The sequence below is a fragment of the Monodelphis domestica genome, chromosome 6, assembly GCF_027887165.1.
Source record: "Monodelphis domestica isolate mMonDom1 chromosome 6, mMonDom1.pri, whole genome shotgun sequence".
Classification (NCBI taxonomy): Eukaryota; Metazoa; Chordata; class Mammalia; order Didelphimorphia; family Didelphidae; genus Monodelphis; species Monodelphis domestica.
This window is the reverse complement of record NC_077232.1, coordinates 306399927-306424853: the sequence shown is the minus strand read 5'-3', so window position 1 is coordinate 306424853 and position 24927 is coordinate 306399927. Positions and strand designations below refer to the sequence as shown.

General features: G+C 42.8%; 1 pseudogene; it reads right to left on the bottom strand.

Moving 5' to 3' along the window:
- Positions 1 to 17746: 17746 nt before the first annotated feature.
- LOC100619804 (YY1-associated factor 2-like) lies at positions 17747 to 20394 on the bottom strand (annotated as a pseudogene).
- Between the last annotated feature and the right edge of the window lie 4533 nt (positions 20395 to 24927).

Here is a 24927-nt window from a genome sequence, read left to right as displayed (position 1 = left end):
GAAATGTCACAAATTTTAGCAAATTCATTTAAAGCTTGGGATGGCTTAATTTCTTGCACAGAATAAATAATTCTGTTTACAATCTAGTCAAAAGTTTCCATCCTTAGAAATCAGCCAAGTGGGGCAAAGAGACCCAAAGTAAAATTTTACCATCGCAGCCAAACAACACATTAAGCAGAGCAGTTCTCTATCTTAGACTTCCATCCTTGAGAAACAAAAGACAACTTCTTGTCTTTTGTTTCTCAAGGATGGAAGTTTTGGTGACTTAGAAACCAAACAAGAGAAGACACAGTTTGAGAAGGAAACTTGGCCTGGACACTAACTTTCAGAGTTAAACCAGGAGGCTGGAAAAAACCCTTGCTCTCACAATCCCTGAGCATGCAGCATTGTCCACAGAGGACTACAGAGCTATCTGGCTCACTCAACCAAAAAGCAGGCAGGGCTAAGTCCTTGAGAGGAAGAAAGTTGAAAAAAAACGAAGACTTAAAAATGAAAAGGCTACCCACAAAACAATGCAAGCATGGGCCCCAGGATCATTAGCTCAGGGGTCTCTGGTCCTCCGCCAAGAATCACAAACCACACTGATAGTAGACGGGTTTGGCTGTTTGACAGTCTTCCACTGAAAGATTGGGGGAAAGAATACTTCCAAAATAGCAAATGAGGGGAAAAAAAGATTTCAGCAGGAATCTATTTCAGAATTCTCTCCATTTTGTTATTGCAAATCATTGTAAATATAGTTTTTTTTTTTTTTACAAAGTAGAATAACAAGTCATGTCATGGTCAAAATAGCCACTCCTCAACCCTTACCACAAACACCCAGACACCCAGACATAGACACACTATCTCTCTCTCCCTCTGTCTCTGTCTCTGTCTCTGTCTCTGTCTCTCTCTCTCTCTCTGTCTCTATCTCCCCCCCCTCTCTGTCTCTGTCTCTATCTCTCTGTGTCTCTGTCTCTGGCTCCCCTTCCCTTTCTCTAATCCTCCCTTCCCCTCCCTTCCCCTCCCTCTCTGTCTCTGTCTCTATCTCTCCGTTTCTCTGTTTCTCTCTCTCTGTTTCTGTTTACCCCTCCCTCTCTCCGTCTCTGTTTCTCTATCTCTGTCTGACTCTATCTCTCTCTGACTCCCCTTCTCTCTCCCTCCTCCCTTCCCCTCCCTCTCAGTCTGTCTCTTTCTGATTCTCTCCTTCTCCCTCTCTGTTTCTATCTCCCCCTCTCTCTGTCTCTCTGTATCTATCTCTGTCTCTGTTTCTTTCTCTGTCTCTCCCTGTCTCTGTCTCTCTTGCCCCTCTCAATAGGTAAGAGTATTTGCTATGTGGCCTATGCCACCTCGAGTTCAAAGTACCCACATTTTGATTATACCAATAGCAATGAGGAGGGATCCTTTGGTATATGGTGTACTAAATTATTTCCAGTAGAAGCCAAGCATGTTATACTTGTAGAGGATAAGAATGAAGCAGTATTTCTTAGCTGCCAACACATGGAAGAACTTGGAACAATACGGGCACAGTGCTGACCAACACTGATGTGTCTCAGGAGGCAAACACATGTCTCTGTTCATTGATGACACGTTACACACTGCAGTGCATGAAAGAAAGAAAATGATGACCACTGGGCCCAGGGCAATGTAAAACATGAGGAGGTACCTCAGGCCACTCTAATTAATGTCGGTGCCACAACCATTGAGTCTTGCCTGGGAAAGCTGTGTGCCATATTGCATGATGACATTTCCTTCAATAAAGTTCCACCAAGTGTAATACACACATCTATAGGAATCTTCCCCGTTTCAAAAGGGAAGTCTTTTGACTAAAAAGGAAAATGGGCATCATCTCCTGCCCCCCACCCCCCCCCCCACTAAAAATACAGAAATTCTTTGTTTGGGTCAGAAATTCTTAATCTGAGGCCCCTGAACTTCTCAAATGGGTGTATGTACATACATGTATGCATACATCTGTGTACATAGTCAAAAGTTTATGTGCATGTATGCATATTTATTTATATCTGTAAGTTACTATAAAATACAACCTAGGATATATATTTTTATATAATTAAATATGCATTATATATATGCTTAAAATATCCATCTGAGAAGGGGTCCAGAAATGTCTCCAGACCACTTTTGGGGAGAAGACAATGGTCTGCAGTTCCAAATTGGGAAAATCAATTAGTGCCCTGACCTGATAGCAATAGTTTTACCCCTCAGGAACTTTCCCTGTCTCTTTCAGTATACCTTTGTCATGGTCAATGGAGTCGTGGATTACAGCCAGAGATATTTTGGGCCCCCCAAATACTGAAGAACTTAAATATTCTTCATGAATGCAATTTTTCATTGAACCTTTGACTCCATGCCTTCCCTTCTCCGAGATTGTCAAGGAATCCAATTTGACATTTCAGCAATAACTAAAATGTATTATGATACTTAATGTATGAAGAGAAGTGAGATAAACAAGTGAGTATTCTTTGACTGGAGTTTTATTATTACAGATTCTCAAAACCCCAGTTAAAGAGAAGCCTGAAGGCTATCTGGTTCAAGATTACCTGAACAAGTACGTCCCCTACAAAACCTCTAGCAAGTGGTCTTCTGGCCCTACCTGAAGAGCTCTGTTTGACCAAGATTTGAGGTATCTCTCAAGCAGCTACTTGGGAAATAGTAATAACCAATGGAAACACCACTGTTCACAAGGTCTGCTTTTTATGTGTCTGCTGTATTCTCTAAAAACTCCAAAGGAGCCTAATAAAGGCATGTGCTTATAAGAAACAAAGTGGGGGAAGGAGGGGGCATAAAGCAAGTGATTTCTGTAGAAAGCCAACATGTGATCAATGCACAAAGAATATGCTTCAAAATGTTACCTCAGCTCTTTGGGTTCTGGGGAAGACTGTTGACTTTTCAATGGCATAAACATCCACCAGGTAGAGGTGTGCTCCTTGCTCTCGGTCAAGGATGGCAGCAGTCTGAATGATGCCTGTGTGTCTTCCAATGGTAAAGAGGCGTCCAGCAGCTTTTTCCTGACACCGCACTGCAACTATATAATACTCCACTGGGGCTTCAGATCCTCTGGGGCTGGCTGCTTCAATGGAGATGACATTGGTACCAATGGGCTCCCCTTCCTTTAAAATAGTTATATATTTGGGTTGAGTAAAAACAGGCCCATCAAGGCCCTGAAGAATGATTGTCATTTCAGTGGTTGACTTCCTTCTTTCAGGACCAAGGTCTGTTGCTGAAATGATGAGGCTGTAAATCAGCTGGGAAGGCACCAGAGCTGAGGACACCCTCAGGTCTCCACTATACCGATCCACCATGAAAGTCTCTGTGTCCCCATTGATTATCTCATATTCCACTTCTCCATTAGCTCCTTCATCTGGGTCAGCAGCAACAATTGTTGTAAGGATAGAGCCAATCACTACTGAAGGGTCTGCAGCCAGGGCATTTTGGGATATAAAAATAGGGACATTGTCATTGAGATCTGTGACCAAAATAGTCACATTTTTCAAAGCAAATCTCCGAGTTTCTATGGGTACAGCCTGATCACTGGCTTTTACAGTTAATTCAAAGAGGTTAGCAAATTCCCGGTCAATTTCGGCACTGGTATATATGGTCCCTTTGACTTCATCTATGCCAAAATGGCTCCCCCTTGGCATCTGTTGAACGATGGCATAGGTCAGTTGCCCATTAATATCAGCATCAGGGTCATGGGCAGTCACAGAAATAACAGAGCTGCCAATAGGAAGGTTCTCAGTGATAGACTTAAAAATGTCTCCAGGAGGAAAGGTGGGAGGATTGTCATTGAAATCTCGGACATGTATAACCACTGACATCGTGGATGATCGAGGGGGTCTCCCTTGATCTTTTGCTGTGATGTTCAACTTGTACAAAGGCTGTGTTTCAAAGTCCAGTTTTTTGGCAAGAAAAATACCGCCTGTGTTTGGACTGATGCTAAAGGTGCCATGATTGTTAGTCCCAGTGATGCTATAATGGATGTCAGCATTGTCCCCTGAATCTGAATCTGTGGCCGTGACAGAGGTGACAAGCTCGCCAATCCTCATGTTTTCCAGGACATCCACAAACAGAGTAGACTTGGGAAAAGAGGGTGTGTTATCATTTTCATCCAATATATCAATGCTTAAGGTGCAAGTTGAATTGAGGGAGACCGCCCCAGAATCCACTGCTTGAATTAGAAGGGAATAAGAAGATGTGGCTTCATGATCCAATTGACCAGCTAGTGACACCTGGCCAGTTGCACTATCTATTGCAAACATCTTCTCTTCATTACCCTTGACCACAGAATAGTGAATCTGTCCATTGCTGCCTTCGTCTACATCTGAGGCAGACACACGTAAAACCTGGGTCAGGTTGGCAGCCAGTTCTGATATGGTGGCTTGGTAAAGATCTTTTAAGAATTTTGGAGCATTATCATTGATATCCTTCATGTACACCTGCACTACTGCCTGATCCTTGAGAGGTTTGGGGAGGCCCTGATCTGATGCTATCACTGTGAAGCTAAACACAGCAGCTCCTCTCTGTCTCATGAGGGACTCCCTGTCAAACTGGTGTGTGCTGGTGATTTCCCCAGTGATGGCATTCAATTCAAAATCGGGCTGCATGTTCTCAAATGAATACCTGACCTCACCATTTGGCCCAAAGTCTTTATCAATAGCATTTATCATCCCCACAAATGACCCACCCTCCTGCTCCTCTTCAAAGTAAAATACATAATTAGTGCTGTTAAACAGTGGCCTGTTATCATTTACATCTTCCAAAACTACAGTCACATTCACAGTAGCACTGAGAGGTTCAACAGCTCGGTCAGAAGCAACCACCACCAAGACGTACCGGTCCTGAAGCTCCCGGTCCAGTTCACTCTTTACATACAGCTGCCCATCAGGGAAAATGCCAAAGGCATTCCCTGTGTTCCCTTCGACTATGCTGTAGGCAATTTCACCATTAGCTCCTGAGTCCTGGTCAGAAGCTTGTACCTTGAAGAATAGGGAGTTCACAGGCTGGGCCTCTGAAAGGGTAACCTCATAGGAGAGTTGGTCGAACACTGGAGGGTTGTCATTGACATCATGGATGGAGACAGTTAAAATGAAGCTAGACGAGAGCTGTGGGACCCCCCTATCTGATGCTAGTATCTCTACCTGGTAGGATCCAGTGTGCACATCCAAAGGCCGGAGCAAACTGATGTTGCCATTTTTTTCATCGATGGTGAACAGGTTCTTGGGATTTTGTTTCAGGCTGTAGAGTACCATGCCATTGACCCCTTCATCGGGGTCCAAGGCTTTGGCCTGAAATATGCTATGTCCTGCCTGCCAATTTTCAACCACGTTCACCCATTCCACTGCTTGAAGAAAATGGGGGGCATTATCATTCAGGTCCTTGACTGTGATGTTCACGAGGGTTTCTCCTGTCACCAGGCCCCCACTGGCTACCACTTTCAGCTGATAAAAGGATTGCTCCTCCCGGTCAATGATGCTGGATGTAGTGAGATGTCCTGTGAACTGGTTGATAGTAAAAACCCCTTTCTGGTCACCAGTAGTAATCACATAAGTGATGTTGGTGTTAAGGTCCATGGTAGATGCAGAGACACTCCCCACATGGTATCCCAAGGCCACATTCTCAAAGACCACAAAGCTGTATGTGGCTTGACTGAAGACAGGGGGGTTGTCTTGAGTGTCCAGCACAGTGATGGTCACGATGGCCTGGTTAGGGGATTGCAGGTGCCCCCCATCTGTGGCCACGACTTGTAGCTGATAAGCTGTCTTCTCCTCTCTGTCCAAGACCATCCTGGTGGAAATGGCCCCAGTGTGGCTATGGATCTGGAAACGAGATGTATCTCCAGCTGATATGCTGTACTTGACAGTCCCATTGGGGCCCGAGTCTGGGTCACTGGCAGACACAGTGGTAATGTAGCTGCCAGCTGGCTCATTCTCTTGGATATGAGCAAAGTACTGGACTGGATAGAACACAGGGCTGTTATCATTCACATCCAAGAGACTCACATTGACCCTGGTCAAAGAAGACTGGGCAGGAGAGCCCAGGTCTACAGCTAGGACCAACAAGGAATAGAAAGCCTGCTCTTCTCTGTCCAAAGAGGAGATGGTGCTGAGTCTCCCAGACACGGGATCCAGGCGGAAGGCTCTCTGTTCAGTCTCAGATTCTTGGAAGGAGAATCGGACAGTTCCGTTGTCACCCAGGTCTCCGTCTGATGCCTCTATGACCAACAAGTCGGTCCCGGCAGGGGCATTCTCAGCCACAGACACCTCATAGCCTGCCTCCTGACTAAACACAGGCTTTTCATCATTCACATCCAGGACGGTAACTACCAGCTGGGCATAGGATACTTTGGGGTGGACCCCCTGGTCCCTAGCACTAATGTTCAAGACCACCTGGGAAGCTCGCTCTCTGTCCAGGCCCCCAGCAGCAGCTGTGGTCACCAGACCACTGTGGTCGCTGATGTGGAACCAGTCCAGCTCATTGCCGGAGATGATGCTGTAGCGGAGGTTGGCATTGAGCCCCGAGTCACCATCCGTGGCAGAAACCCCGCTCACGTAGCTGCCCGGGGGCGCCTCTTCACTCAGGTTCACCCGGTACACCAACTGGGAGAAGACGGGCGGGTGGTCGTTGATGTCATTAACAAAGATCACCAGGCTGGCCACGGAGGAGCGGGCCACGGCTCCAGGAGTCGCACCGTGGTTGTCTGACACGGAGACCGTCAGGTTGTAGGAAGGGATGCGCTCTCGGTCAAGCGCGCTGGCAACTTTAATGAGGCTCAGGTTGGGCACCTTGCTTCGCTGCACCTCAAAGTGGCGTTGCTCGTTGCCCCCCAGGATCTGCACGGAGATGTTGCCATTGGCCGCGGGAGAATCTGCGTCCGTAACTGTGAGCAGGGCCACCACCGTGCCTACCTGCGCGTTCTCGTCCACTGAGGCGAAGCGCGACGTGGCCGGGAAGTAGCGGAATTTAACCACCGGGTCGTTGTCGTTCACGTCCAGCAGCTGGATGAGCGCCTCTGCCCGGCCGGTGAGCGAAGGCACGCCCCGGTCGTGGGCCTGCAGGGTGAGTGAGTACTGGCGCCGGGCCTCGTAGTCCAGGGGCTCCCTCACCGTGATGAGCCCCGTCTCGGGGTCCATGTGGAAGGGGCCACCGTCCTCCTGCAGCTGGTAGCGGATGTCCGCGTTGGTGCCCTCGTCCTCATCGGCCGCGGTTACCTGAAGGACGCTGGAGCCTACGACTGCGTCCTCTGGCACTCCAGCCTGGTAGTGAGAGCTGCGGAACACCGGGGGGTTGTCATTGATGTCCTGTACGGTTACGTTCACCTGGAGGTAGCCCCGCCGCTTGGGTTCGCCCTTGTCCTCCACCTCCACCAGCAGCTGGTATTGGGCCGTGGCCTCGCGGTCCAGGCCGCCCTTGGACACTAGGTGCAGGAAGGCCCCCTCGCCGCTCGGGTTGAGGGTGATGTCGAGGCGAAAGCGCCCTGCCTCGTTACCGCCCACGATTCGGTAGGAACTGTGGTCCACCCCGTTGGAGCCGATGTCCGCATCGGTGGCCGTGTCCAAGATGACCTGGCGCCCGCTGCTGCTGTCTTCCTTAAAAGTGACCACGATGGAAGGCTCGGGGAAGACTGGCGCATTGTCGTTCAGGTCCCGCACCAGCACTCGCACCTCGGTGGGGTAGGTGGGCGCACTGGACAGAACCACCAGGTTGATCACATCGCTGCTCAGGCTCTCCCGGTCGATGGTGGCCGTGGTGTGCAGAGCCCCGGTGCTGGAGTTGATGGTGAACAAGGCGTGACTTTCGCTCAGCCGGTAGGTGAAACCTGGCCGCGTCTGAATGGTGCCCACGAGAGTGCCAGGGGGCTGTTCCTCCAGCACCTGGAAAACCTGGCGCTGCTCCTTCCCGGCGCTCCCTGCAGCCGGGCCTGGCAGTGCCCACAGCAGCCCGAGGATGAGGGGGGCAAGCGAAGGGAGAGAGGGGAGCAGGAACCCCCAGCGACCCTGAGCCTCGGGGCCCCACAGGGGCATGGTGACGACTCAAAGGTGGAGTCTGCGGACCGAGGGCCTGCAGAAAGCAGACTTAGAAGAGCGAAATTCCTGCCTCCTCCCCTAACAACAATGACAATAAACAATAACAAATCCAACCACTCACGGGGATGAGAGCAAGGCAATCGCTCTCAGGGCGCTGTAAATCCGGGAAAAGCAAACCCCAGATGCAAAAAGCTTAAGGGAGTTGTAGAGACAGTCCCATGCATGTTGCAATAGAAAAGACCCGAGCGCAAGGGAAACTGGGGCATCCCGCGGGCCACTACTGGGTCTCAGTAAGCCCCGAGAAAGTTCCTCAAGCCCTCGAATCGGCTTTCTTGTTTTCCCCTTTCCCTTTTGTTTTTAATCCAAAGTGTCTGCAGTCTTGGGAAGAGTGGGGAATTGGGGGAAGATGTCTGTACTCACAGTATTGGAGGAGACGTTAAATGTAATCCGCCCTCTCCAAAGCTTCAAGTTTCACGCTTCCAAAGAAGAGGAGAAGGAGCTGGAGGCAAAACCGCTAGAGCAGAAGAGCAGAGGGGAAAAAATGGGGGGAGGGGGGCAAGCCAATCTTCTCTCCCCGAGTCCAACTTGTCCAGAGCAGGAGCCCGGAATGCTGCCCCAGAAAATCAGGGAGGCGGTGGTGGGAGCCGAGTTTTCTGGCAGCGACAGCTCCAACGCGGCGTTCTAGGCTTCTTTGGCCCGGGTCCTAGCTCCGGGCTCCCCGTTCGTCTCAGTCCCCCACGGCGCTTCAACCTCTCTCCGGGATCTATGGCCCGGTGCCAACGGCATTTTTTTTTTTCACCTGGACTGGGGAGTCTGTGCGTCCATCACTTGTCCCTCAAAGAGAGAGCGCACGTCCGTCTTCCCTCGCAAGCTGGGAGGAGTCGGGCGGAGGCTGGGGCTAGCTCCCCCCGGCCTTTCCCTCACCATGCCCAAGGAGGGCGGGGGTAGCTCAGAGGCCTCCTTGCCCTCGGGCTTAGCTTGGCTCGGAGGGCTGGGCTGCTCCTCCAGAGTCAGTCAGTTGCGCTTCGTAATGCGCTGGCTCTAAAGGCTGGCCGGACCGCCACCGACCGTCCCCAGTCCCGCAACGCTGGCTAAGCGCACAGGACCGCTGTCACCTTGGCGGCGGGCTCTCCCACCTCAGCGCAGAGCTCTCCCTGGAAGCCCAGGGCTTCCTCCTTCTCTCCTTCAGACCCACTTAGACACGCACACAGTCACACGCACGGTGTCTGCACACCAATGCCGAGAAGACAGAGGGTGCTGGGCACCGGGACAGGGCACCGAGGCAGAGAGCAGAGAAGAGAGAGAGAGCGCCACAAACTTTCCTTGCTCGCCCCTCATTGATCTCAGCTCCTCACTTCTCCCCGCTGCTCTTGCTTCGGGCCAGCTCCCCAGCACGCCCCGTCTCAGTCCCATTGGACCGACCCTAACCTCATCCCGTTTCACATTCCTGTCTCGCGCTGCGGATTGGATAGCCTGCACGCTCATCAACGCAGCTGTCGGGAGGGGTGGGAGCCACAGGAGGCGGAGGGAAGACGAAGGGGGTGATTTCTTTTCTTTCTGCCTGATTTTTTTTTTTTGGTCAACTCTTGGCAGACGTCGGAGCAACAAAAAGGGCTTGCCGACGAGAAGATGGGGGTGGGTCAGTTTTACGGCGAAATAACTTTAGTGGCTGGGACGAGGGGGGACCGTTAGGATGCTCGAAAGATCATAATTCAGGGAGAGAAAGAAAAGGAGACGAGGGGGCTCTAGTGGGGGAGGGAGGGTGAATTAACTAAAGCCCATCTGGGAATGCTGCCTGCAGATATGCATTAACTGTTTCCTGCCCTTTCCCCGACCCGGGCAGGGAAGTTGCTGTCCCCCAGCCCTGGCATAGCGCCACTCTAGGTTTGTGTGTCACCTGCCAGGTCACCTGGGGCCGCCCAGCGCTGTCCAGAGTGCTGCTTACCTGCGCCCTCAGAAGCAGCCTTACCCTCTGAGGGAAGGAGGAAGGGCATCCAAGTCCCCAGTTTTGTTCTCTGTCACACTAGTCTCAGTGAACTCCTAATGCCCCAACTCGGAAAGATCGTGCGCCTAGCCTGATGGGAGGAACCCCAGGGGCGGGGAGGCAAAGCTTGGGGTTTCAAACAAGCACAACAATGAAAATCCTTGGGAGGGAGATTTTCCTGTTACTGACCAACTTGGTGTAATGATTTGGCTTCCGTCCTGCCCCCTCACAATGGAAGCAATCTCAGTGTGCTGGGCTGGTTTGTTAGGGCGGGAGGGCTGGGGGGATGGTTGCGAGACAGAGACAGACCGAGACCAAGACCGAGACCGAGACGAGACAGAGACAAAGACAGAGACAGAGACAGAGTATCAGAAAGCTAAATACCTCTTGTCGCCCAGCAAAGACCAAAAAATGGGCAGTATTCAGCATTGGAGGTAGAGTACTCCTCACTACTCTATTGTCCCATTCAGAATAGCTAAAAGATGTGCCAAAATCACGTGGTTGGAAATCGGATTAGTTTTTCTTCTCCTTTAAGATGGAAAAAAAAAAATACGTAAAAATTCGGATTAGGCTAACCATTTCTGACACATTTAACTCCTAGGGACATTCTCGACCGAGTAACGGGTAAATACTGCCCTCTGGTGCCCTTTCGGAGCCTTGCCTCTGCAGTACCATATCTTCCCTTCTTGCCGTAGCCTTGGGACAGACAAGCAAGGAGAGGGGATAACAAAGCGCTCACCTCGAAGAGCTTCTCTGGTTCGGGATTTTTTTTTTAACATCTTCTTCAATACAATCTAATGCACAAATATCTACGAAGCACCTACTATTATTTTCAAGGGCTAGTGTCAGACTGTAGCTACAAAGACAAAAACGACCACCCTAGTCCCCCCCCCCCCCCCCATTTGCTTTTTTTCTAGAGGATTCAGCATGTAAACATATAAGAATCAGCCAGCCAATGTGAAGTAGCTACCAACTTGAAGGATGAGGAAAGGCTTCATCCATTCTTCATTCAACTAATTTTTCTGTAATTCATTCTATGTTCAATGAATGGTGCTGGGGTGTAGGTTAAGGACAAAAGAGACATACAATGAAGAATGGCTGCTACAGGCAGGAGAGTGGAAATAACCCCTGATCAGAAGTCAACAAAACTGGATTCAGCCTCCAGAAAACTCACTCCTCCCTCGGATTTCCCCAGTCCCAACCTTATTCTGACTTCCCTTTTCCGTCTTCCTCTTCCCCGCAGGTCTGGTACTATGGAGGATTTCTTGATTTCAGGTCAAAGGACCTAATTAGGTTCCTGAATTGGCCACTTAATAATAACCATATTCATTATAGTTGGACACTTTAGATTTGCCAAGTGTGGTACATACTACAAAAAAGAAATGCTATTATTATCCCCATGTTACAATGTAGCAAACTGAAAGTAAGAACTACTGTCCACTTGCCCAGGGTTAGGGAGATAATAAAGTATTAAATGCTGTAAAATCAATTCTTCCTGTCTCCAGTTCTAGCCCTCTTACCCACTTTATCACCTAGATAACAATTTGCTATTTTTGTGATCTGTGCCAACTCATTTTGATTCATAGAACATGAATGGTTTGGACTAAATAACCTCCCTCTATAGCTAAATCTATGTTCCTTTGATCCCAAAGGCAAAAATAATGTAAGTACACACAGAGGCAAATGTAATAAAGATTCAGAATCAAGGGTCCTGGGTTTGAATTTGACATTTAATCAATCACTGGGTGACTCTGGCAAGGTGGTTAATCATTCTGTGACTCAATTTCTTCATTCACAAAAAAGGAGATTAAAACATACACCCTACCTTAGAAGGCTGTTATGATGAAAGTGTACTTTAGAGATGTTACTGTTATTATATGAATAGCATAGCACCCGCCCCCAATTATTCCCCACAACTGGAACTGGAACTCTCAGCTTGGGTGCTCTCAGCTCAAAGAAGTATACCATTCACACCCCTTTCTAAAAGCATAGTTCATCTGCCACAGAGGTGTGATTCCCACCAAGATGCTACCAGTAGACACAATTAACTATTTAACAAAGGTGTTTAGTAAGGCAGCATAGTGAGAAAAGTAGCTAGCAAATATTTCGCTTCAAATTTGAGCACCAGACACTTTGCCACAAATACAGTGCTTGTGGGGAGACTAGTTACATAGAGGACACAGAGCAAAGGACATCTGAAGGGAATGCATGCATGGCAACTCCACTCAACTGAAAGGTTTCACGTTTTCCGCGTCCATCCACTCTGAGAGTAGTCTTCACCAAGTTCTCCTTGGGGAGGTCATTCAACCCACTCTATCCTTTTCTGCAGTTCAGGTCTTGATTGCCAGCTGGCTCTTTCTTGAATCCTTAAGTAACTGTATGGTCAGAGGTCCCACTCTTTGTTTTTCCCATTTTGGTGATTGCCATCTTTACCAGAATTCCACTTGGGTAGAACAATCATGAATACGGACTCTTCACTCCAGCATGATACCAGGGCTCTGGAAGTACACATTCCCAGAAACACAAAGATGCAGTAAGGTATGAGTCTTATCATTTGACAAGTTTTACAGTGATTTCTCTAATTGGGTAAATTAGAGAGGCTAAATAAAATAAATAAAATAAATAAAACAAATAAAAGAGGCTAGCTGGTTCCCTATGCTAACAACAAATCATCCCAAACTCTGTGCATCTCTCAGGTGCAGGAGCAAGGAAGAATTTCAGCTGCTAAGAAGAGAGGGCTTTTCATGTCTCTTTCTGTTTCTTAACCACCCCACCCCAATTCCAGAGGAAAACAAATTAATCCATATTCCTTGCCTGATCCAGGTAGGAACAGAGGTCCCACTCTTGAAACTCATTCTTTCCTCAAGATGATTGTGCCTCTGCACCTGTGTTTTTCTTGAAAATGTGCTTCTCTCAATCATGCTCTCTTACTCCTGGATGGGGAATTTCCTTCTGGACTAGCAGTTCTATTACTAGAGATAAGGACCAGAAGCAGAAGTGAAAAAAGGAGAAAATCTCCTCTAATTTTGGTAGCCCTGGTTTAAAAGTCCACGATTATAATACCCCAAAACTGGGAATGAAGAAAGCATAGTCACTTTCCTTTTCCAGGGAGGCAGTTATTTATTTCCTACAAGTTTTCAAAAGAAAGCCTTGCTTCATATGTGAGTGGGAGTGAGTTCCTTTGAAAGCTAAAACAAACAAAAGTAAAATTAAAGAAATTCATTAACTCCTATTCACAGGAAGGGACTGGGGGGTTCATTTCTAAGCAGGTCCTCTGTCAAGCGATTGACAGCTTAGTCTGTCTTGCTTGTTGATGCCACAGGTTTGCTAAAGGTTTAATTGTAATGTTCATGCAGTTGATTCCCAAATCTATATATGTAGCCCTAGTTTTTTTCCTGAACTCCAGATTCACATCTCCAATTGCTTATGTGGTATTTCAAAATATTCCAATATGTCCCATAAACATGTCAAAGTTAAGTGTTCCAAAACTAAACTTATCTCCCCCCTAAATCTGGCTTTGTTCCAAGCTTCTTTTTCTATCCAAGAAACCCCCTTCTTTGAGTCACCCAGGTTTAGTCTTGTGCTTTAATATCCACTCTTCATCATCCCTGTATAGTTGATCAGCTGCCAAATCTTGTCTGTCTAAACTCCACAATATTGCTTACATGTGTCATATACTCTCTCCATTCACATGACCACCAGGTAAGTTCAGTCCCTCTCACCTGGACTACTAGAAGAGCCTCCAAATACATCTCCTTGCCTCAAGTCCTACTACAATACAGAAATGCCCAAGTGATTGCCATTCCTTTCTGCAATCAACATCAGTGCCTCCCTGTGATCAAATATAAGTTCCTCTACTTAGTTTTTAAAGGTCTTCACAACTTGGTCCCAGCCAAGTTTTTTAGCTTTATTGTATTGTACATCAATGACATCAAACTGAAATAGAAGTGGGACCAGTAATTCATATATAAGGACCCCTGTTAGACATATATTGCTCTAGTTTTCAGATATATTTTTATATGTATTTCATTGCATTTTTATTTATGTTGTTAACTATATCCCAATTATAATTTTAAAGGTTTTTTTAATTTGAATTAAATCATCAACAAATACAACCATTGTTCAATGCATAATTATATATACACACACACACACACACACACATATATATATGTATATATATGTATTTGGTTTAGGTCACATTTGGGAATGTTATGAGCTGAATGTAACTCACAGATCTTGTGTTTGATATTTTTAACACAGTTTAAAACATTTTCCCCATCCTTCTGGGGCTGTGTGGACCATTGCAACTGATCTTATTATTCTTTACACATGTCATTCCATCTTCTATCTCCACGTATTTGTTTTGGTTGTTTCTGTGTGTACTCCTACTTGAACTTTACCCCTTATAATTCTTTATTTTTCTCAAAATTATCCCTAAGCAACACCATCTACATCTAGCATTTTGGGATTCCTCCAGAGTCTTGTATCTCCTCTCAAAATTATCTGATATATAATCACTTATATGCACGCCGTCTCCTATGATAGAATACAAGTGCTTTGAGGGCAGATTCTGTTTCATTTTGTCTACTTGTATCCAGCTCCTAGCATACTGATTGATATATGCTAGTCACTTAGTAAATGCTCCCTTATTAAACCGATTAAACACCAGAACTTAGGCCACACTCAAATAATTTTCATCATAAGTTTGCTGGCGCATTGGAGTGGGACTCTGAGGAAGATCCTAAATTTACGAATCTCAAGGAATTGAGATAGGACTGCACCTGTGATTTCATTCAAATAGGTAACTCCAAGGTCAGGGAACATTCTTTAACAATGCAGGTCAGCAACTCCCCTGCAACGTATTGACTTGGAGAATTGCCTAAGGGAAATAGTTTGTTCTCAGGACCTCTTTATATGGATAAAAACTTTTGAGAGCCCTACAAAGTTTATGAGTGTTAGATTCAAGTGTGTGCTGGAACCAGCTCATGAGAAACAATTGTTAAATTTTCAGCGTGAGCATTTACACCTTGGAAATTGGCAAACATTAAAAATCAGGATTTGATATATTATTTTGCTGATTGTCTAGACTTAAGAAAGTCATGGGAGAAAATGTTAATAATTCTAATTAAACTTAAAAGTATGCCATGAGCACATTTTTAAATCCCCAGAGTCAGATGTCGAGTATTTACTGGAACACTGCTGTTTATATCTAGCGATCTGTACTGTATTACAAATTAAAACATCTTTATATTATTAAGAAAATCATTTTGACTTTACCGATCCCCTTAAAAGGCTGCAGGGACCATGTAAGGATCCTAGAGGTCCCCAGACTATACTTTGAGAATGAGAACAACTGGCCTAGAACACTAGGAAGTTAAATAACTTACTGAGGATCACAAAGGTGATAAATGTCAGAAGCAAGACTTAAAATGAAGTCTTTTTGATTCCAAGACCAAATTATCTACCAGCTGTGCCATACCATACTGTTCCACTGCGCTTTCTCAGGGGTGTTCTGGGAGCAGAAGCCTCTCTGCTGTGAGGGCACTGAACACCTTTCAGGACTGCCCATCCACCTTTGGGGTCCATCTGTCATCCAAGTTTCACCCATATTTCCAAGAAACTATAGCATGTGTAGTAGCCATAGCCTGGTAAACCATTTCAGATGAGCCAAATCAGGTTAAAAATAACTCACAGGCTTTGATTCTGTCCATGACTTAGGGGGATACCCACCCCAATAATGTAAAGACTTCTACTAACAGAACGAGTGAATGAGAACACTTTGTTCCAGGGGCCAAGAAGTTGGCTAAAGCAGGTGCTGTTGAGCACTTGGGGTTTGGTCAGACATCATAAAAATGTCATCGCATCCTTGGCCATTGCCAGTTGTCTTGACTTTTGTCCTGCCAATGGACTTTGATGACTCTGGAAGACAGAGGGAGACTGCGTACCCTTTGTGCAGTTCTGCTTAGCTTAAATCCAACTCATATGCAGTTAAAGACACCATTCTTGTGATGTCACCAGTCCTCTTGAACAACAACAATCAAATCAAGGAAAATTTGCTACCTTCTCTCACACCAACCATATGTCAATATCTTCTCTTAAGAAACGATAGCACCAATTCATTTAGATCTTAGTATGAATGATAAAAGACTAGCTTACCACATCTAGGAGAATTTAGAGCACAGTAAACATTGCTTTGCAACATTTACAGCAGGATAAGCACTGATAAACCAAGGAGAGATGGGTCTCTTTTGGAATTTCAGGCAACAATGAGCAGAAGAGGCAGAAATTAGGGGAAGAAAGAGAGCTTTCCCAACACCCCTAAATACTATAAAACTATATATCTGTGATAAATAAAAAGCAAAATCTTGCCAGAGGGCAAAGAGGACGGGATACCTGAGAAGGAAGAAAGGGAAATGAAAGTATGCCAACGATAAAACTTTATAAATTTTTCAGTTTTTCAATGAGCTAGCTCAGATTCCATATCTTAATAGAAATAGCCTAACTCTAGTCATAAAAATATTTTATTGGTAATTTTACATAATGCTGGGTGACTGTAAATTTTTTATCTGCATTAGTATATTGATATATTCATAAATGATAATTGTGCCTGAAAATAGGGAACTGTATGTTTTTCATAGGAATTACTAAAAAAATACAATAAAGGGCCAATTAAAATAACAAAAGCTGACTTAAGAAGTAATAGGATACATTATTATTAGTTATTCCTAAATTCTGTGAAGTACTCCATATTTCTGTAGTAATTATTTTATACATGTTGATAGTGCTGAATAAATCTGGGGCTAGAAACAAGTGAAGCAATTATTATTTATTTATTTATTCATTATTCATTATATTCATCCAAATTTTCAGAAATGCAACTTTTTAAAATGGAAATTTGTTCTGTAGCTGGATTGTTCTTGTTGTTTTGGCAAAGACACAATCATCTCAAAGGGGAAATTTTATATAATATGGGATATATCAGTGTGTGATCATAATAGTACTTTATCTCAATTACAAAGCTAAACAATTGATACTTTAAAATATTTAGTATTTTGCTGGCAAACATAATAAATAAATGTTTTCAAAAACCAAGGAAAGAAAATTTGATAAAATAAGAAACATAATTTTGTAAGAGTAATCTAGGAAAATGTGTCAAAAAAAAACATTGGTCAAAGTTAATAGAAATCCTTTAATAACAATTTTCCTAATTTAAACATACCAAGTACCAGCAGGTTTACCTAAGAAGATAACTATTGTGAAAATCTGGTTGCCCTAATAGTTGACTGAATTGATCTGACTTGTATGTACATATGTGTATACATATACACACACAAAGATACTCATACAACTGTTTCATGATTCTCAAATAATACATATCTAGACAGCTTGAACTGTTATAAAAATTTTAATTCCGTACATGCCATTCAATAGTAGCAAAATCAAGGTTTAAGTGTTGGACTTCACTAAAAGTGAAAAAGGTTACTAATAACACTGTACAATAAATGTTCTACCACATGTTCATGGCACTTTTAACTCAGGATATCAAAATGTTAATTCTGAAAATGTGGTCCTTAGTGTAGATTGCAACAACATTATTAATCCTAATATACTTTTATTTTATGTAAAACATGTTGTGGACTGTGCATGAATGTCCATCATGAAAATGTGGCATGCATTGGCAAAAATCTTTGTATTTGCATATTACCGAGAAGTGACTAAAGAAACTGGAAAAAAGTAAACTTTAATGAGATTCTCCATTTAATGATGAGATTTCTCCTCTCGGTGAATATGATCTGGATATTCCTCTCTCTGGATTATCAGAGCTAGAACAACTCTGACTATGTGGATCTGCAGAAGCAGCACTAGATCCAGGTGGTGACTTAGTTTTCTCCTTAAAGTCTGTAATAACGACTCTCAGATCTCCAACGTTTACTTCCAAATGCTGGCACTACTCTAGTCCACATTTTTCAATCGTGCCCTGGTTTTCTTATAACTGTTCTTTTTGCTAGTTGTTTCTTTTTCCTTTTCTAATTTATTTTTTTTTCTTTCTTTGATTGTGATGAGGGCACAAATTGCTGGATAACTTGCTTTGCAAACAACTGGGAGACAGGTCGAGGTTTCCTGTAGATGGTGAGGTCCTCCAGATGTTCCTGTTTGTGAGTGACACTGTGCTGATTACATCAAGCCCCAGAACACTGCAGAGCTTCCTAATAGAGGTTCTCTTTCTCACATCGCACTGTTCCGGAAGGTGTAGACACTAAAATCCCAGTATCCCTCACCCAAAGATGGCTTCAGCTGTGCTTCAGTCTGGTCAGGTTCTTCTTACCTCCCATGTCTTGGCTAAAAAAAGACACCCCGGAACCCACAGCCACTAGCTCAGTGTTGGCCAATAAGAAGCAATAGCCTAACTCTAGAACCTAGCATGAGTGCAAAGTTCTTGCTCTTTTAAGCTACCCTCAATGACCCTTATATCATTTTTCTTTGCACATAAATTTTCCTCCTTTCTTTAAACATGATGAACCTTCCAAAGTTCCTCTGTCATTTTATCATCAACCTGATTTGCTTTCCATCATTCATATTCTCTCATCTTATTCCCAGGCTTCTAGGCTCCACTAAAAGTAGTATTGAAATTAAGATTATTTCCTTAACTATCTGCCATCACTTTACCTGGACTTTGGCTGCTGCCTTTCAGTTATTTTATTTTGTTACCATCAATTTCTTGTCATAGTCCTAACATAGCATAGTTGATAGAGAGCTTGGTTTGCATCCAGGAAGACCTGTATTCAAATTCTGCCCCTGTCTCATACTAGCTATATGACTCTATATGAAGGAAAAATTATAATTATGAACAACAATAGTAATATCTAGTACATAACTTAGAATTTTGTGGTTTGTCAAGTGTCTCACATATGTTATCTAATTAGATCCTCACAACAACATTACCATCATTTTACAAATGAGGAAACAGAGATACAGAGAAGTTGTACAACTTGTCCATAGTCACCCAGCTAGTAAGTATCTAAGGCAGGATTGGAAAAGAAAGGAAGAGGTGACTCTGAGGAATATATTTTAATATATAATGATATAGTACCTTCAGTTGCTTTTTCCTGACTTTTTTCAACATTTCTATGAGCTAATCTAGGGCATGAGGATTCTTAGTTTTACTGAACTGTCAGTTAAATTAAGACAAGTGCAAAAGCTGGCACCCAAAGATTGTATGGGAGTATACAATGATCTCAAGTGTCAATGGTCACTGAAACCAATGAGTTGGATACTTTGGGACAGCCACAGAAGAGTGTATTCATATGATTTTCTTATGCTCATGATTGTGTTATGCTATGTTCTTCATCCATTTTTCTCCTGTAAGCATTTAATTTCCACAGATTTAAGAAAACCACCAGTGTGTGTAAATAAATGTAGAACTACATGATGGAAACCAGCATCTTCTTTTTTAACGTTGCACTTAGATGAGGAATAAAATGAGTAGTTTACTTGAAAATGCTTCATTATCCCGTCCTTGTGGAATGGGAGCAAACCCACTGGAATGGCAATTGCTATTGCCAAATGGAAGACTAGGCTCTGGCATAATGGGGCATGTGCCACAAACTAGCAGGAGAAGAGTGTGATTTAGAGGAATTGGCTGAGACAGGCAGCCTTCGTGACAGCCGGCCATTTCATTGACATATGTGGTCTTCCTCAAAACTCACTTCTACAATCATGTCATGCCAAATAAAAGTCTGTCATTATTACTGAGGTATATTAATCGTGCTGTATTTAGAAGTACCCAATTTCCCAGAATTGAAGGAATTTGAAGGCAAATAGATTTTTGTAAGAACAATATCTATATATTCTCAGTAAAAATATTAAAATGTACTTAATATATTTCTACAACTGGATTAAATTATATTTGATAGAATGACCAGTTACAAAGATTATTCTATGTGGTCTGAGAATTGTGAAATGAACTAGCCAAGCATGTTGGTGGATTGCTTGAGCTTGGGAGCTCTGAGCTGCAGTGGGTTAAAAACATTCAAATGTCCACATCAAATCCAACATCAATGTAGTGAGCCTTTGGTAGTTGAGTAACCAGATCTCTAAAATGGGATGAACTTGTTCAGGTCAGAAAGGTGGAGCATTTTAAATCTACATTGAGAACAGATCTATGCACTTTCAGGTCAGCAAATTCAGAGTGACCCATTCTCAAACAGAGGAATGAATGAAAAAATAATGGAATGATATGGAATAGATTGCTTGGAAAAGAGAGGGTTCTTAATTAGAAGTCTTCAGGTGAAGACTGAATGACCATTTCTTGGGATTGTTGTAGAAGGAATTCATTTTCAGGTGTAAATTAAATTAAATAGTCTTTTAGGGGCTTTTCTTTTTTCCCATTTGAATTAATTTAATTAGTCAATTTAGAACATTGTTCTTTGGTTACAATAATCACATCATTTCCCTCCCTCCCCTCCACCCACTCTTCCCCCCTTCCCCCCCCGCCCCCCCCCCCCCCTGCAACCAACACACAATTTCATTGGGTATTACTTGTGTCCTTAATCAGAACCTATTTCCATATTGTTGTTTACACTAGTATGTCCATTTAGAGTCTACATCCCCAACCATATCCCTTTGACCCATGTATTCAAGCAGTTGTTTTTCTTCAATGTTTTTACTTCCACTGTGTTTCCTCTGGATGTGGATAGTGGTTTTCCTCGTAAGTTCCTCCAAGTTGTTCAGGGTTATTGCATGCCACTAATGGAGAAGTCCATTACATTCGATTGTACCACAGTGTATCCATCTCTGTGTACAATGTTCTCCTGGTTCTGTTCCTTTCACACTGCATCAATTCTTGGAGGTTGTTCCAGTCCCCATGGAATTCTTCCACTTTATTATTCCTTTGAGCACAATAGTATTCCATCACCAACATATGCCACAATTTTATCAGCCATTCCCCAATGGAAGGGCATCCCCTCATTTTCCAAATTTTTGCCACCACCAAGAGCGCAGCTATGAATATTTTTGTACATGTCTTTTTCATTATTATCATTTTGGGGTACAAACCCAGAAGTGCAATGGGTGGATCAAAGGGCAGACAGTGTTTTAGTGCCCTTTGGCATACTTTCTTTTTTTTTTTGTTCTAATCACCTTTGCTTTATTTAGTGCCGTTTTCATTTTCTTTTTTTTAAATATTATTTTATTTGGTCGTTTTCATACATTATTCACTGGAAACAAAGATCGTTTTCTTTTCCTCCCCTCCCCTTCCCCCCCCCCCCCCGCCTTTCCCTCTCCCATAGCCGACGCATGATTCCACTGGTTATCACATGTGTTCTTGACTCGAACCCATTTCCCTGTTGTTGGAATTTGCATTATAGTGTTCATTTAGAGTCTCTCAGTCTTATCTCCTCCAACCCTGTAGTCAAGCAGTTGCTTTTCAGCGGTGTTTTTACTCCCACAGTTTATCCTCTGCTTGTGGGTAGTATTTTTTTTTAGATCCCTGCAGATTGTTCAGGGAAATTGCATTGATACTAATGGAGAAGTCCATCACCTTCGATTGTACCACAATGTATCAGTCTCTGTGTATAATGTTTTCCTGGTTCTGCTTTTTTCGCTCTGCATCACTTCCTGGAGGTTGTTCCAGTCTCCATGGAATTCCTCCACTTTATTATTCCTTTTAGCACAATAGTATTCCATCACCAACATATACCACAATTTGTTCAGCCATTCCTCAATTGAAGGGCATCCCCTCATTTTCCAATTTTTGGCCACCACAAAGAGCGCAGCTATGAATATTTTTGTACAAGTCTTTTTGTCCATTATCTCTTTGGGGTACAAGCCCAGCAGTGCTATGGCTGGATCAAAGGGCAGACAGTCTTTTATCGCCCTTTGGACATAGTTCCAAATTGCCCTCCAGAATGGTTGGATCAATTCACAACTCCACCAGCAATGAATTAATGTCCCCACTTTGCCACATCCCCTCCAGCATTCATTACTTTGCATAGCTGTCATGTTAGCCAATCTGCTAGGTGTGAGATGATACCTCAGAGTTGTTTTGATTTGCATCTCTCTGATTATAAGAGATGTAGAGCACTTTTTCATGTGCTTATTAATAGTTTTGATTTCTTTGGCTGAGAATTGCCTGTTCATGTCCCTTGCCCATTTGTCAATTGGAGAATGGCTTGATTTTTTGTACAATTGATTTAGTTCTTTATAAATTTTAGTAATTAAACCTTTGTCAGAGGTTTTTATGAAGATTGTTTCCCAATTTGTTGCTACCCTTCTGATTTTGGTTACATTGGTTTTGTTTGTACAAAAACTTTTTAATTTGATGTAATCCAGATTATTTATTTTGCATTTTGTAACTCTTTCTAATTCTTGCTTGGTTTTGAAGTATTTCCCTTCCCAAAGGTCTGACATGTATACTATTCTGTGTTCGCTTAATTTTCTTATAGTTTCCTTCTTTATGTTCAAGTCATTCATCCATTTTGAATTTATCTTGGTGTAGGGTGTGAGGTGTTGATCTAAGCCTAATCTTTCCCATACTGTTCTCCAATTTTCCCAATAGTTTTTATGAAATAGTGGACTTTTGTCCCAAAAGCTGGGATCTTTGGGTTTGTTATATACTGCCTTGCTGAGGTTGCTTGCCCTCAGTCTATTCCAATGATCTTCCTTTCTGTCTCTTAGCCAGTACCAAATTGTTTTGATGACCGCTGCTTTGTAATATAGTCTGAGATCTGGGACTGCAAGACCCCCATCCTTTGTATTTTTTTTTCATTATTTCCCTGGATATCCTTGATCTTTTGTTCTTCCAAATGAACTTTGTTATGGTTTTTTCTAAATCAGTAAAAAAAATTTTTGGAAGTTCCATGGGTATGGAACTAGGAACTAGGAACTATCTAAATAGATAGATGAGTTTGGGTAGGATGGTCATTTTTATTATATTGGCTCGTCCTACCCATGAGCAGTTAATGTTCTTCCAATTGTTCAAGTCTAGTTTTAGTTGTGTGGAAAGTGTTTTGTAGTTGTGTTCATATAGATCCTGTGTTTGTCTCGGGAGATAGATTCCTAAGTATTTTATTTTGTCTTGGGTAATTTTGAATGGGATTTCTCTTTCTAGTTCTTGCTGCTGAGCTGTGTTGTAATTATATAGAAATGCTGATGACTTATGTGGATTTATTTTGTATCCTGCAACTTTGCTAAAGTTGTTGATTATTTTGATTAGCTTTTTGGTTGAGTCTCTAGGATTCTTTAAGTAGACCATCATGTCATCCGCAAAGAGCGATAATTTGGTCTCCTCCTTGCCTATTTTGATGCCTTCAATTTCTTTTTCTTCTCTAATTGCTACTGCTAGTGTTTCTAATACAATGTCAAATAATAGAGGTGATAATGGGCATCCTTGTTTCACTCCTGATCTTAATGGGAATGGATTTAGTTTATCCCCATTGCAGATGATATTAGCTGATGGTTTTAGATATATACTGTTTATTATTTTTAGGAATGACCCTTCTATTCCTATGCTTTCTAGTGTTTTTAGTAGGAATGGGTGTTGTATTTTATCAAATGCTTTTTCTGCATCTATTGAGATAATCATGTGGTTCTTGTTGGTTTGCTTGTTGATGTGGTCAATTATGTGGATAGTTTTCCTAATGTTGAACCAGCCCTGCATCCCTGGTATAAATCCTACTTGATCATGGTGGATGACCCTTCTAATCACTTGCTGAAGTCTTTTTGCTAGTATCCTATTTAACATTTTTGCATCTATATTCATTAGGGAGATTGGTCTATAATTTTCTTTCTCTGTTTTTGGCCTGCCTGGTTTTGGAATCAGTACCATGCTTGTGTCATAAAAGGAGTTTGGTAGAACTCCCTCTTTGCTTATTATGTCAAATAGTTTGTATAGTATTGGGATTAACTGTTCTCTGAATGTTTGATAGAATTCGCTGGTGAATCCATCAGGCCCTGGGGATTTTTTCTTAGGAAGTTCTGTGATGGCCTGTTGGATTTCTTTTTCTGATATGGGATTATTTAAGAAAACTATTTCTTCTTCTGTTAGTCTAGGCAATTTATATTTTTGTAAATATTCATCCATATCACCTAGGTTGGTATATTTATTGCCATATAGTTGGGCAAAGTAGTTTTTAATGATTGCCTTAATTTCCTCTTCATTGGAGGTGAGATCCCCCTTTTCATCCTTGATGCTATTAATTTGCCTTTCTTCTTTCCTTTTTTTAATTAAATTAACCAGTACTTTGTCTATTTTGTCTGTTTTTTCAAAGTACCAGCTTCTAGTCTTGTTTATTAGCTCAATAATTCTGTCACTTTCTATTTTATTAATTTCTCCCTTAATTTTTAGGATCTCTAGTATGGTTTTCTTCTGGGGGTTTTTAATTTGTTCATTCTCAAGTTTTTTGATTTGCATTTCCAATTCCTTGGTCTCTGTCCTCCCTAATTTGTTAATATATGCACTCAGGGATATGAATTTTCCTCTAAGTACTGCCTTGGCTGCATCCCATAAGGTTTGAAAGGATGTTTCGCCGTTGTCATTTTCTTCAACGAAATTGTTAATTGTTTCTATGATTTCTTCTCTAACTATCCGATTTTGGAGTATCATGTTATTTAATTTCCAATTAATTTTTGATTTGGGTCTCCATGTACCCTTGCCGATCAATATTTTAATTGCCTTGTGATCTGAAAAGGCTGCAGTTAATATTTCTGCTTTTCTGCATTTGAGTGCCATGTTTCTATGGCCTAGTGTATGATCTATTTTTGTGAATGTGCCATGTGGTGCTGAAAAGAAGGTGTATTCTTTTTTGTCCCTATTTATTTTTCTCCATATGTCTATTAATTCTAATTTTTCTAAGATTTCATTCACCTCTTTTACCTCTTTCTTATTTATTTTTTGGTTTGATTTATCTAAATTTGATAGTGGTT